We start from the raw sequence: 13,519 nt of genomic DNA, 5'->3' as shown, positions 1-13,519 counted from the left end.
TGTGCTTCCCTAGTGGTTCGACCCTTTACTTGCCACTAACTAGTTTAGTGTAGGTCTAGGTTTGATTAGGGTAGTAGCTTAACGACCTATCTAACCCGTGGTCAAATTTTGGCGTCGTTGCCGGGGAAGTGGCTTGTTTAGCGTCTATTATTGCTTTTGTTAGAGTTATTTTACTTTCTTTTCTTTTTGTTTTTTTTTTATCATCCTTGTCATTGCTAATTGTTTGATTAGCTTTGGTGAATGCTTAGGAGGTCTCAAGGAGCACCCTCACATCAAATTGACCACGAAATCAACAGAACCTTGAGACAAGTCCATAGGCTTTATCAAAACGAGGGAAGACGTTTTGGTGATATAGTTGATAGTGAGAGTGATTCGTACTCTTCAAGTTCACCAAGCGGATAAATGGCGGGACAAGAGAATGATGTTTTGTTTCGTGAGTTTGGAAATCCGGAGGATTATGAGCTCACGGGAGGGATTTTGCTACCCGTCACGCAAACCAACTTCTCAATCCATCCACAATATACTAGAATGGTCCAATCGGAGCAATTTTCGGAAGTGCAAGTGAGGACCCTATTAAATATTTGGACCGATTCCTTAAATTGTGCGCAATGATGCAAACCAATGAAGTGAGTCAAGAATACATTCGTATGCACCTTTTCCGGCAATCTCTCACCGGACGAGCAAAGAAATAGCTAAAGGAAGTAAAGCCTAACACCCTTACAACATGGAGGGAGGTGGTAAAGGCGTTCTTTAAGCGATTTATCTCCGAAGAGAAGACTGCTGAAATGAAAAGGAAAATTGCATCATTTGAGCAAGATGCCAATGAAAGTATTGGTGAAGCATGGGAGAGATTCAAAGAGTTGGTACAAGCATGTCCCCACCATGAGTACAATCAAGGGTTGCTCATGCGGTTTTTCTACGACGGATTAGAGCCCATGTCAAGAGCCAATTTGGAAGCGGGGGCGGGTGGTCAATTAATCAAAATCCCTCAAAATCAAGTTGAAGCCACAATAGAAGAGGTAGCAAAGAATTACTCTTGTGGGGCCGAAGAAGATATGCTCCAAAGAAAGGTGGTATTTACGAGTTGGAGAAAGTTGATCAATTACAACATCAAATTGATCAACTAACAAAAGGGCTTTCCAAGTTGAACACGAGTTTGAATGCAAGTTCAAGTGGTGGAGCAAGCTCTTCTCAAGTTAACTCTTTCTCTTGTCAAAATTGTGGAGGAACGAACCATGATACATCGTATTGTGGAGGTTTAAGCCTGGCACATGTAGCAGCATACAACACAAGGCAAGAGGGATTTAGAGGAAGCGGTGGTGGAGTAGCTTGGAGACAACCACCACCCGGGTTTGTACCTCAACCTCAACAATGGAACCAACAAGCTCAACCTTCCTACAACTCCAACCATAAATATCAAAATCCACCTCCATCTCAACCCCAAAACCTAAGAGGAAGCTATCCAAGGAACAGCCAATACAACAATCAAACCCAAGAACCTCAAAGAAATCATCAAGAACAAGCACCTCAAGCGGAGCTAACTCAAACTCAACTCCTCCAAGCCATGCATGTGCAAATGCAATCTTTTGGGCAACAAATGCAAGAGATAAGATGTCACAACAAGATGGTTGATTCACAACTAGCTCAATTGGCCGAGAGAACTCCTTTGAATTCACCATCTTCTCTACCCGGACAACCACAACCTAACCCATCTCACAACTAAAAACCCGATACATGCATGGCGATCACATTGAGGTCGGGAACTTCCTATGAAGGGTCAAATGAAGGGGATGGTAAGGAAAAGAAGGGAGGAGAGGAGAGTGTGAATGAAAACAAGGGAGGTGAGAAAGAAAAGGGTGATGAGATAGAAGGAGGTTCGGAGAAGAAGAAGCTTGACAATGAGAAGACAACTTCAATTCCTAATGAGGCTAGGAACCTTGATGGACCGGTTCCTTTTCCCGGTTGGCTTGCGGAGAGGAAGTTGAATGACAAGTTTGCAAAATTTCTTAGTGTCATGAAGAATTTGCATATCAACCTCCCTTTTCTTGAAGTTGTGACACTAATGCCATCTTACCCCAAGTTCGTCAAAGATATTCTCACCAAAAAGAGGAAGCTCAATGATGAGATTATCACCCTTCCACATCAAGTGAGTGCTCTTGTCCAACATAAGATGCCCAAGAATGAAAAAGACACGGGAAGTTTCACTTTGCCGGTGAGAATTGGGAACATGGAAGCTAGGGGCGCCATAGCCGATCTTGGAGCAAGTGTTAGTTTAATCCCTCTATCCATTGCTCAAAAACCCAATATAGAGATGATCCCTACAAGGAAGACAATTCAATAGGCCGATCGGTCGGTGAAATTACCTTGTGGAGAGCTTGAGGATGTTCCAATTCATGTGGGACACATCTACGTGCCTTGTGTCTTTGTAGTGATGGATATGAAGGAATATGTTAACACTCCTTCGATTTTGGGACGTGAAGCTCTTAAAACTTTGGGGGCGGTCATCAATTGCATGAAAAACACCATCGCATGTGAGGTGGCCGATGAGAAGATTATCTTTGAGTTTTCTAAGTTGCTTAAGACCCCCATGGTTTAAAAATGCTATAAAGTTGATGTTATGAATGAGGAGCTAGATCGCTTGGGGAGGGTTGTAATGAGGCCTCAAGATCCAATGATAGAAGCTCTTACATGCAAAGAAGAGTTCCACTCTCAAGAGGCTAAAGAGGTTGTCATGGCAATGGAGGAATCCTCAAAGGAGGATGTTGAAGAACAAGTTGAGATCGAGCTTGAGTCCAAGGAGGAGAAATTGGAGGAGAGTTCTAAGCCTCCTCCTAAGGTAGAACTCAAGCCCCTCCCCCCTTCTTTGAAATATTCTTTTCTTGATAAGGAGGGAAAATACCCTATTATGTTCAATGCTACCCTAGATGGTCTTAATTTTGAAAAACTTCTTGATGTTTTGAGAAAATATAAGGATGTGATAGGGTATAGCATTGATGATATCAAAGGTATTAGGCCTTCTTTATGCAAGCATCTTATTCATCTTGAAGATGATCATTCCACTTCCATTGAACCTTAAAAAAGGTTGAACCCCAACCTTCAAGAGGTAGTGAAGAAAGAAATTTTGAAACTACGTGAGGCGGGCATCATGTATGATATCTCCGATAGCAAATGGGTTAGCCCGGTTCATGTAGTTCCAAAGAAGGGTGGAATGACCATAATCAAGGATGAAAAGGGAGAGGAAATATCCACCTAGACGGTGACCGGGTGGATAATGTGCATTGATTATAGGAGATTGAACAAAAACACCAAGAAAGATCATTTTCCTCTCCCTTTCATTGACCAAATGCTTGAAAGGCTTTCTGACCATGCTTTCTTTTGTTTCTTGGATGGGTATTTCGAATTTTTCCAAATCCCTATCCATCCAAGTGATCAAGGGAAAACTACTTTCACATGTCCATATGGGACATTTGCTTACCGAAGAATGCCATTCGGATTATGCAATGCTCCCTCTACTTTTCAAAGATGCATGACCTTCATTTTCTCTGAGATGCTTGAAAAAGAAATTGAAGTTTTCATGGATGATTTTAGTGTTGGTGGCTCGTCTTTTGACACTTATCTTTTTAACCTTGAAAAAGTTTTGAAAAGGTGTCAAGAGATGAGTTTGGTTTTAAATTGGGAAAAGTGTCATTTATGGTCGAGGAGGGCATTGTCCTCGGCCATAAGGTTTCAAAAAATGGCATTGAGGTTGATCCGGCCAAAGTTTCGGTTATTGAAAAGCTTTTCTTATATGCTCAAAAGTTATTGTGTACACGGATCACATCGCGGTGCGATATCTCATGACCAAGAAAGAAGCAAAGCCTCGCTTGATCCTTTGGATTCTCTCTCTCCAAGACTTTCACATGGAAATGAGGGAAAAAAAGGGAGCGTAGAACTATGTAGCGGATCATTTGTTTAGGCTACCATTTGAGGACAAGGAGGATGTACCGATTAATGATGAGATAGGATTCGAGGCTCTCATGGCTTTGGTGTCAACTTATAACCCTTGATACGTGGATATAGCCAACTATCTTTCCCCCGGAGTATTCTTATCAACAAAAGAAGAAGTTTTTTAAGAAAGTGAGAAGGTACTTTTGGAATGACCCATATCTATTCAAGCAATTTGGAGTTGGCCTTTATCGGAAGTGTATTCCAGATCATGAAATTCAAGGAGTTCTTAAGCTTTGCCACTCACTACCATGTGGAGGATATGGTGGTGTTTACAAAACCATGGCAAAATCTCTCAATCTTTATTATGGTGGCTGACAATGCATAGAGACGCCCACCAATTCATTGCACAATGTGATAGATGTCAAAGGAGCGGAGGCATTACCAAGAGGGACGAAATGCCCCAACAAAGTGTTTTAGAAATTGAACCCTTCGATGTTTGGGGGGTGGATTTTATGGGGCCTTTAGTTTCTTCTTGTGGAAATCTATATATCTTGGTAGCGGTTGATTATGTGATGAAATGGATTGAAGAAATTGTAATACCCCTTATTTTTATACGTATTTTATTTAAAATATGTATTTTATAAGGGTATTTAAATAATTTTAGTATTTTAATTATGATGTTTTAATTATTTATCCCATGTAAGTTGGGAATATTTTATTAAAGGAAAGTTTGTTAAATTAATTATTTAATAGATGTTGGGGTTTTATTTTAAGAAATTTTGATTTTAACAAGTTTTAGTAGGGAAGTAATTAGGAAAAACTAAAGGAGGAAGGTTTAGGGTAAAAGGGGTGATAGAGAAGGGGTATAAATATCTCTCTTATGAGGCAATTCAACTTTGCCCAGAGTAGAGAAAACCCCAGGTAAACTTCTCTCCCTTTTCTCGTTATTTTCTTCTTTCTTGTTCTTTTTCTTTCTCCTTCCCTTCCCCTTCTTGTTGTGCACCACCACCACCGCCAACCACCACCACCGGTGGGCCGCCGACCACTAGCACCAGCCGGTAGCAGCGGCGACCACCGGCGCAGGCAGCAGCCGGCAGTGGCGACGACCTGCTGTCGGCAGTCACATCCTTGGAAAAAAAAAAGTTTAAAAAATCAAATCTTTCTTACCCAAATCTAATCAAGGCTTTAATATAATTTTAAATTATGAGTTTGAAGATTTAATTTTGATGTTTGGTTATTGTAATCATGTTAATTAATTTTCAGATTTGGTTTTTAATTAAAAAGCCCTAATTTTTGAAATCCTAGGTTCTTGATTCATGAGTTATTGAAGGATTATGATGTATAATGGGGTAGACCTTTGTTTTAAGTGTTTTAAAGCTTAATTACAACAAGTTTTAATTATAATAAAGTGCTGGAATTTTATGTAAAACACTTAATATTATGGTTTTTGAAAAATTTTAATTACCCATTAATTGGGACTTAATTATGGTGTTTTAAATATAATTTAAGCATACTTTAATTAAATTATGAGGGGTTTTAAAATAGTATATATTGCTGAAAATTTGTTTAGAGTGGATATTAATACTCTATTATGTATTTAATGTGTAGGAGACTTTGAAGTAAGCAATTTTACTAGTCGTGGTAATTTTAAAATCGTACTCAAGGTACGTACGCGTACTTAGCATATTTTGATGATGTAGAATCATGCTAGGCTTGATTTCAATCAATTACAAGTAGTATTATGCTAAGGTTTATGTATAGAATTGTGAATTAATGGTGTTGGTGATTGAATTGTGAAGCATGAATTATTTGTGATGGTTTATGAATTGGAAAATTATATCTTGGGCCTGTTGTTCTTGAACCACACTTTTATTTATGGCATGTTAGAATGCATGATTAATTAAACTACATGTTTAATTATGTTTGGAGTATTGAAAAGGAATTTTATTATGGTTCAAATAATTTTTATTGATGCTTTAAGCATGAGGAATGAGCTATATAAGTGTCTATATACATAAGGAATAAATTGTATGTTGGTGCCTTTGTGCACTTAAGGTGTTTTTAACACCGAGGGATAAGATTTTTGGCGCATTATGCGTCTAAGGTGTCTTTGACACTGAGGTAGAATTAAAAAGGGTTCAACATTAAATAATATGTGGTAACTAATTATTCAAGAATTAATTTGGTATGTTGGTTGATTGAATAATTATTGTTGATTGTTTTATTATGCTTTGAGAGTCATCACCAAGTCCAATAAAAGGTAAATAACGTAAAGTGAAAGAGATTACGCACCAAAACTCTAGGAACGTGTATACCTTGAGTATGAACAATGGGGGGAGTTATGGGGTTTTATATTTAACCATAACTTCTAATGGAGTACAGGACGATGTACCTTCCTTTTTATTTATTATTATGCGCAGGAATTCCGCCACCTTTTTTGTGGTTTTGTCGCTGGCACGGTTAGCTCCTGTCAGTAAACCTCAATTTATTTTGGGGAGGATAGTTGGAAACCCGTTCGATGCGTAATCAACTCTAAATGAATTATTCAGTGTCTATTCATTGTGTTTTGTTGATTGATGTGTGTGCTATTAAACAGGTGCAATGAGGTAAGTGTGTTGATAAGTGAAAGCATGTTAGTGTGTTTAATTTACGCTTATGTACACAGCTTTGCTGATTATGTGTTTTGTGTGTTTGGCCATGTCTTTACCTTGGCCCTATGATGACCCATTTTTAATGGAGAGTAGTGGAAACAAGTAGAGATAAACTTTTCAGGTATTGAAGCATAATAATGATGGGGCATGAGAGAAGAGTGAATCTTTCTAGCTTTCATTAGGTTACGATGTGTTTTATGCTTTATTTATTTATGACATATTTTATGTGGACTAACACAAAGGTTTGGTTTTGGAACGGTTTTGAATAAGGGCCTTTAATGGTTCCAAGTTGTAGTTTGATTTTATTTGACTTTGTTTGTTTGGTTTTAAACTTTACTTTCGTTTGGTTGACTTTTGAGTTGACTTGTTTAAACGGTTTTTAATTTTGAGTCTTCCGTTGTGTATCTTTGATAATTGCTTTAGCCGTTTTCACGGTGGCGGTAATGTCTTAGATATTCCTACATCGTATTTTAAAGAGTAGAATGTATATTTAAAGGAAAGGAATTTCTAGGGTGTTACAAAGTGGTATCTGGGAGCTTAGGTTGAGATTTTAAATTACCACTAACCCGAAAACGTTTTTCTTACTGTGATTTAAACTTGGCCAAGTGTTAATTTAATTATGTAACGTTAATTGTCCCGATTTAATTTTTTTTTTATATATGCATTTATAATATTTTTAAAATAAAAAAAATTAAATAAGGGGTCGAAATCTTTTTTAATTATTTATTTATTTTATTTTGGTCCGATTTTTTTTACGGGACACTCAATTTTTTTTAATGTCGTGAAAATTTTTTTTTAGGGCCGAAATTTTGGCCCTCTTCTCATTAAATTCAAAAAAAAAAAAAAGTTTTTTTTTAAAGGGTAAATATATATTTTTTTTAATGTATTGCAGGAAGCAAGGATTGAGGTAAGAATTATGTGTTAAAAGCTTTTATTAACATGTTGGTGAGCTTGGGTAGGAAAAAGAAAGGGCATATAGGCTAGAATTTAATTTATTCCCTATGTGCATAATTTTATTTTGAGTGTTCAAGCATGTTGTTTGACTAGAATATGTGTATTGTTCTATGTGATCCTTTGAAATTGTATGATTGAATACCGAACTTAATTTCCTAAAAGAATGTATTATTTATTTTATTTTATTTCTTTTTGGGAAGGGAATTCTTTTCTAAGCCTTTTCTCTACAGGATGCCAATCTTTCCTAGCAAATTTACACAAATAGGATCTATTGTAAAGAAACATAATGATCACTCCTGTGACTTTGTAGAAAAGATCAGATACTTTTGTTCCTACATGAGCAATGTCTTACGAGACAGAGTTTATGACACCCACTACAAGAAAAATCATTTTTTGTAGCGATTATTTCGTAGCGATTGTACATTCGCTACAATATGCAAGTATGTTTGTGAAATAATTAAGGATGTCGTATCATTTTTACATTCGCCATGGTTTTCCCATATAAAATCGATACGGAAAACATAATAATACATATCAACACTATTTTTACACATTTATTTAATTTTTAGAAATCGTAACATTTACAATCGCTACTAAATCCTAAAAATCGATACGAAAAGCCTTTTCAACACTAGATATGTAAATATTGTTTGACAAAGAGTACATAAAATATGTCATAGCTTATTGGTGAAATATTTAATATAAGAGTTTGAGGTTGCATGTTCGAATCTCGTAAAGATCATATGCATGTTTTTTTTTTTTTTGAAGAAAATGACTTAAATATTTATACCGATGGTAATCGCTACAATAAGCACCACGATTGGATGTAGTTTTTTGTATCGATTATTGAGTCCAACCCCAGCGATATTGATAACCACTACTAAAGGCAAAGGCAACGGGGGATATTGTATCGAATGACCATTCGTTGGGAAAGCTTTTTGTTGCAATTACAATCGATACTAAAGGTTAAAATAATCGCTACGAAAAGGTTATTTTCTTGTAGTGACCCCTGATCGTATTTCGGCTATGATTGTCCATTGTCTTCCAGAGGAGCCCCCTTACATTGCTGTCAAATAGAGATTTTCTGATTTTTACCTTCCAGGAGACGTTCCGAATTACCATAAATACAAAGACTATTATGGCCAGTGGTATCCAGACTATATTTTCTTAACTAAATATCTCGTAAGAGTGGAGAAAGCTCATTGTCAGCACTTAAATCTTCCCTACCCTTACTACTACTACGATAACCTAGTAGGGAACAATCCTCCTCCTAATCAATAATCAGGAAATTCTTCTTCTTCTTCGTCAGGGGGTGGTCAGGCAGAAAATGGAGAACAACCAGAGGGAGATAGTTCACTTATGGAGATTTCTGATCCTAATCCACCTCCAACTCCAATAATAATAGACATTTCATCAGATGAGGAGGAAGAAGGGGAGTTTGTATAAGTAGAACCTGAACTTGAGTCACCTGAACCAATGGAGGAATCAAATGATTCTAATTTCGATCTTTCAAGCTACAAACAATCCATTGACAAAAGGGACAACGTTCGAAAGGATTAGATCTTATAACTTTCCTCGTCACGAATTCATAGTCTTTATTTTAGTTATTGTTATTTCAGTTTTAAATCAATAAGTGGCATGACCACACAAGTTTCTAGAAAACAATTTTTATTTTATTAATTTCAGTATATTTTAATTAATAAGACCTTATTTATTTCCTTGTCAATTTTTTTTATGTAAATAAATAAATTCATTTGTTTTCCAAATCTCCCATTTCACATCACTATTCCAATAACCAAAATCCCAAGGAACTTAATTCCAACGAATATTTCTAAGATATGGGCATCTATGGGAATTATTTTTTTTTTATCTATGTGATGCTTTATTAAATGTATGGTTGGTTAGCAATCAATAATTGATTGATAAAGCTACAAATTAAGGGAATTCTTAGCTTTTGCTATCCCAAATTGTTAGCTTCAAATTTTACTGTGAATGTTTAAAGAGTGCTAAGTAATAGATGAGTGTATGTCTTGAGAGCTAAACATAGCCATTTCTAATATAAACCCTTGTCCTCAATTCAGGAGAAGCAAAATGGCAGGGAAAGAGGTTCTGGTAATGGTGGAAACGACTTGAATGAAGTAGTAAGGCAATTGGCAGCAGTTGCCCAACAATTGGCAAGAAACTCAACTGGTAATGGGGATGCTCAAGGAGAGCTCTTTAAGAAGGTGACACAAAGTAAACCACCAACATATCAAGGCGAGCCTGACCCTATTATATTGGAAAACTGGTTGAGGGAATTTGAGAAACTATTTAGAGCTGTGGGATGCTCTGAAAATTCGAAAGTGAGTTGTGATACTTACTATCTGAGGGGTGAAGCTGACCTTTGGTGGCAACAAAACGAGACTACCATTAGAGCGCTACCTGGGTTCCACTGGACCAAATTCCAAGAGAAAGTGAGAGACAAGTTTTATCCTAGCTTTTTGCAGAACCAGAAAGCTGAGGAATTCTCAAACCTTAAGAAGGACAGGATGTCAGTTACGGACTACTACACCAAGTTTATTGAGTTGTCCCGTTTTGTTGAAGGGTCTGTCTCTACGGAGAAAGCAAAAGTTTGGAAGTTTGAGAGTGGCTTAACTACTGATTTGTAGTTAAAGCTGTGCGGGCAAGTATTTGAGACCCTGGATGAAGTATATGGAAGGGCCACACACCTTTATGCTTTGGAAGAAAAGAAAAAGAAGGAGTTAGCTGAAATAGAAGGGAGAGAGAAGAGGAAGGAAGTGGGGCAAGTTTCTGGAAACCAAGAGGGAACCTAGAATGGTTTTAAGAAGCAGAAGTACCACCATAACAATAACTTTCACAACAATAATAACTTCCAAGGTAATAACCGTCAAGGAAACCGTAACAACAATGGAGGGACTAGAAACAATAACCAGGGGAATAACAAGAATGGAAGAATTTATTTTTGCAAGAAGTGTAGGAATAACCACCCTGGAAAGGATTACGAGGGCAATTTGGTCGCTTGTCGTGTTTGTAATAAACTTGGGCATAGGGAATATGAGTGTTTCTCCAAGAATAGCAATGGGAACAGGCAAAACAACAATAATTCAGGAGGAAACCAGAGGAATTTCCAAGGAAACAACAACAACTTTACTGGGAACAAGGGAGTGCAACAGAATGGGACAAAGAATAGTAACACCACCAGTGGGAATAGCCAACATAAGGGTGGAACTGTAGGGAAACTGAATGTTCTGAGTAAGCATGAGGCGGATGTCACGAAAGATGTTATCACTGGTACTTTTTCTATTAACTCTATTCCTGTTAAAGTATTGTTTGATTCTGGTGCAACTTTTTCTTTTGATTCTAAGGGTATTGTTTCAAAACTTAAAGATTGTTTAAAGACAGTAGAGGTAGTAGATTTACCCATAACCATTCCGACATGTGGGGTAGTGAGATGTACCAAAACCTTTAGAAATGTGCCTTTAGAAATTGAAGGAAAGATATTCCCGTCTGAACTTATTCAGTTTGGGCTGAGCGACTTTGATCTTATTCTGGGAATGGACTGGTTGAGTGAGTATAATGCTGAGATTAGTTGTAGATCACAGAAAGTGAAGATGGTCACAAGCGGAAATGAATCAGTGACTTACTGGATGAACGGTAAAACTAAGTGCCCAAGGGTAATATCAGTGCTAAAATTAACAAATACATGAAGAAGGGACATCTAGTATATTTCTGTAGTGTTTGGAATATGAACCATGAACAAGTGACAAATTCAGAAAATATAGAAGTAGTCAACGAATTGCTGGATGTATTTCTGGAGGAGATCCCTTGAATGCCACCTAAGAGGGTAATCGACTTTACAATAGATTTAGTTCCCGGAACAGCCCCAATATCCAAGGCACCATATCGAATGGCACCTGCAGAAATGAGTGAATTAAAGGAGCAATTGCAAGATTTATTGGACAAGGGATACATTAGACCAAGTGCTTCTCCTTGGGGAGCACCAGTTCTATTCGTGAAAAAGAAGGATGGAAGTATGAGGTTGTGCATTGACTACAGGGAACTAAATAAAGTAACCATAAAGAATAAGTATCCCTTACCAAGAATCGATGATTTGGTTTGACCAACTAAAGGGTGCCACAGTGTTTTCAAAGATCGATTTGAGATCTGGGTATCACAAATTGAGGATTGCCGTCGAAGACATTCCAAAAACCGCATTTAGGACAAGATATGGACACTACAAGTTTACAGTTATGCCTTTTGGATTGACTAATGCTCCAGCAATCTTTATGGATTTGATGAATAGGGTATTTCATCAATTTATGGATAAGTTTGTAGTCGTGTTCATAGATGACATACTGGTGTACTCAAAGAGTAAGGAAGAGCACGCTAAACACCTAAGTGCAATTCTACAAGCACTAAGAGAAAACCACCTCTACGCAAAATTCTCTAAATGTGAGTTTTGGTTGGAAAATGTAGCCTTCTTGGGACATTTCGTGTCAAAAGACGGAGTGGAGGTAGATCCAGCCAAAATAGAAGCTGTTAAGATTTGGCCTACACCCAAAACAGTCTCTGATGTGCGAAGTTTATTAGGTTTAGCAGGGTATTATAGGCGTTTTTTCAAGGATTTTTCCAAGATTGCTAAACCTATGACCACCATGATGAAGAAGGACAAGAAGTTTGAGTGGGACGATAAATGTGAAGAAGCGTTCCAACTCTTGAAACAAAAACTAATTGCAGCACCAGTACTTACACTTCTGGATGATAGTGGACTGTATAATGTGTATAGCGATGCATCAAAGAATGGTTTAGGGTGCGTGCTTATGCAAAATGGGAAGGTGATTGCAGATGCATCGAGGGAGTTAAAGACCCACGAAGTAAACTATCCAACATATGATTTGGAATTAGCTGCAATCATTTTTGCACTAAAAATTTGGCGCCATTATTTGTCTGGAGTGAAATGTAGAATTTACACAGATCATAAAAGCTTAAAGTACATTTTCACCCAAAAGGACTTGAACTCGCGTCAACGGAGATGGTTAGAGTAAACGACAGATTATGATTTAGACATACAATACTACGAAGGGAAAGTGAATGTGGTTGCGGACGCTCTAAGTCGTAAAACTAATCATGGAATCAACTCGTTAGTAGTGGCTAATGAATTATGTAGAGAAATGATGAAATTGAATCTAGAGGTTGTAGAATGGGGAGTATTAGCGGGTTTCTTGCGAGTCTAAGCATCCAACCAACAATATTTGACGAGATTCGAGCCAACCATGAGGGAGATGTAAAGTTGGATAGGATTCGCGAGAAAATTAAACAGGGAAAGGCTACAAACTTCAAGATTCACGAAGATGGGAGTTTGAGGTACAAAGATCGATGGTGCGTACCACAGAATTGTGAGGAAGTGAAGAGAAAGTTGATGGAAGAAGGCCACAATATACCTTACTCTGTACACCCGGGAGGAGACAAGCTATATAAGGATTTGAAGAAGATGTTTTGGTAGCCTAGAATGAAAATCGAGGTTGCTGAGTTTGTAGCAAAGTGTTTAACATGTCAAAAGGTGAAGATAGAGCACAGGAGGCCTCAAGGGACGGTGCAGTCATTAGAAATTCCAGTATGGAAGTGGGATTGCATTTCAATGGATTTTGTGACTTGCCTACCTAAGTCAAAGAGTGGAAATGATACCATGTGGGTAGTGGTGGATAGAATTACGAAATCAGCAGTGTTTATACCAATGAAAGAAACATGGAAGATGGAGCAACTTGCGAAAGCTTACATCAAACATGTTGTGAGGTTTCATGGGGTTCCAAAAGATATTGTATTTGACAGAGATTCCATGTTTATCTCAAAATTATGGAAAAGTGTACAAGAAAATTTTGGTACAATACTTAAGATGAGTACGGCATTTCAACCTGCCACAGATGGGCAAACTGAGAGAACCATTCAAAACTTGAAGGACATGTTGAGAGCTTTTGTAATAGACTTCC

The 13,519-nt window shown here is 37.5% G+C and overlaps 1 non-coding gene across 1 annotated transcript; it reads right to left on the bottom strand.

Annotated features, from left to right (window-relative positions):
* Positions 1-782: 782 nt before the first annotated feature.
* Positions 783-890, bottom strand: LOC145561008 (small nucleolar RNA R71). Its single transcript, XR_014093591.1, has one exon. It is a non-coding gene; the product is annotated as a small nucleolar RNA R71 (small nucleolar RNA).
* Between the last annotated feature and the right edge of the window lie 12,629 nt (positions 891-13,519).

The sequence above is a fragment of the Chenopodium album genome, chromosome 9 (assembly GCF_948465745.1).
Source record: "Chenopodium album chromosome 9, dcCheAlbu1.1, whole genome shotgun sequence".
Classification (NCBI taxonomy): Eukaryota; Viridiplantae; Streptophyta; class Magnoliopsida; order Caryophyllales; family Amaranthaceae; genus Chenopodium; species Chenopodium album.
The sequence above is the reverse complement of the archived record's forward strand: the minus strand, read 5'-3'. Positions and strand labels throughout refer to the sequence as shown.